The sequence below is a fragment of the Aquarana catesbeiana genome, linkage group LG06 (assembly GCF_042186555.1).
Source record: "Aquarana catesbeiana isolate 2022-GZ linkage group LG06, ASM4218655v1, whole genome shotgun sequence".
In the NCBI taxonomy this organism is placed as follows: domain Eukaryota; kingdom Metazoa; phylum Chordata; class Amphibia; order Anura; family Ranidae; genus Aquarana; species Aquarana catesbeiana.
The window spans coordinates 70262221-70264444 of NC_133329.1; positions in this window are offsets into that span (position 1 = coordinate 70262221).

The window sequence follows — 2224 nt, forward strand, 5'->3', positions numbered from 1 at the left end:
TGTAACAGAAAGAAGTAACAACCAAGATAAATCTCTAATAAACAATGAATCCTCAGACAAATTATCCACACAAGGTAAGATTATATTTAGGTCGAAGCATTGAACATTTATAATGGGTAAAGAGAACTTTTCACAGCTGTCCTCCACCCAGAAAAATGTACAGTCTATTGTCACCATTTAACAGAGTCCTATCATTTAATGTGTATGTCCAAGAAAAAAACAAAACACCTTTACAGTACATCTCCGAAATGAATGCACATTTCCCCATGTTTTATCTGTTTATAAATGCTGCAAGTACAAAAAATATCCGGTGATCGGCTAGAAATGAACTCAGCTCCTATGTCCTGTTGTGAACGGACACTGCTTTTTTGGTGGACTGAATGGTGTCAGCCCCTGCCCAGTTGTCTTTTACTAAACAACTCAATCCCTTCCACTCTCCCATCTCTACAGCATACAGACTAATTATTCTAATTATTCTTATAGTCCAAGAAAAGGTCTAGGAGGGCTAATTGTTCTTGAGATAACACAGGAATATGCACAAGACACAGAACATCTCTGAATTTCTTTTTTTGAGTTACAGGGAAAGTCTAGTGCTAGAATTATTGCTCTCGCTCTAACTATCGCGGTGATACTTCACATATGTGGTGTGAACACAGTTTTCATATGCGGGCGCGACTTAAGTATTCGTTTGCCTCTGCGCATAAGCTCGGTGGGATGGGGCGCTTTAAACATTTTTTTAAATTTATATTACCTTTTTTATTTTTTTATTTTTACACTGTAAACATCCCTTGTAATAGAAAAAAAGCATAACAGGACCTCTCTCATATTTACACTAAAATGCAAAAAAAAAAAAAAAAAAAAAAAAAAAAGGAAATTTAATATAATTTTAAAAATAAAATACAATTCCCCTTTAAGAGCATTGGGTGAAAGTGACGTTTGACGTTGCTTCCGTCCTCCAATGCTATGGAGCTGAGCGGGGGCCATCTTTTCCTCACTCGGCATCCAGGCAGTGAGGGGAGCGGAAGCGATTGTCTCTGCCACTACCGGCGGCTCCGGCAAGCGACGAAGACAACCAAAGCGCGGCGGCAGGGGGGGTGCTGACCTCGCCCGCCACAGATTAAAGTGATCTTGCAGAAAATCCGCCGCAGTGACCACTTTTATCTTAAAGAGAAAATATCGGGGTTATGGCAGCTAAAAAAAGAACATTTAATGGCAAAAAACAGGATTTTGCTTAGTACCAATGTTAATTTGGCAGCAAATTCTGATTTAGTTTTAGTTATAGTCTTTTGACTAAAATGGCATTTTAGTTTTAGTCGTATTTTAGTCATATGAATTGTTTTAGTTTTAGTCACATTTTAGTCAACTAAAATCTAATGGGTTTACTTAAATAGTAATGCATTATTAAAACATTGCTCTATAATTTCCAAAGTATTCTACACTCCTGGAGTAAAAATCTAATAATATGTTATTTTTTATGGTTAAGGTTTGAACACGCACTACAGACACAGATTTGGCCATTGTGATATATAACGTCTTTATAAATAAAACCAAGTTTCATAAACAAACAAAAATATTGCTTTTTGACAAACAGAAGTGCAACTTTAAAATACAAAAAAAACCCAAAAACTGTGAACTCTATTGGCTGTAATGTCATTGCACATATTACCTGAATATGTTACCAACATTAAATATTACAAAGAATATAAGAAAAGCCTTTTTCTTAATTATTTCTCTTTCATCAGCTTAGTAGATGTCCCTTACTTATCCTTATGTGGTAGTGGAATACATGTTTAAAAATGTGGTATTATTATAGGCTCTGGATGGAATTGTGTTGCCGATTTAGAAATGGCCAGCAGAGTAATGTTCATTTTTATATCAATTTTTGATTACGTTTTAGTCATGGTCTTATGACTAAAATGCCATTTTAGTTTTAGTCTTATTTTAGTCATCTAATTTGTTTGAGTTTTCGTCATATTTTATTTGACAAAATTAACATTGCCTAGCACGCTATTGGATGATTTAACAAAGCTTTACTTGTGTAGCAAAAACCCCTGAAGGAGCTGCTGATTTAAATTTGGGCCTGTACTCTGCTTTGTTACCTCTTTAATTTTTCTCTTTCCCCCTGACACAGCTGAGGTGTAATAATGTGCAGTAAAGACTCTAAAGACAATTTCGCCATATACAATGTAATGTACCTTTTTCTTATCTTTACCTTTTTGGTCTC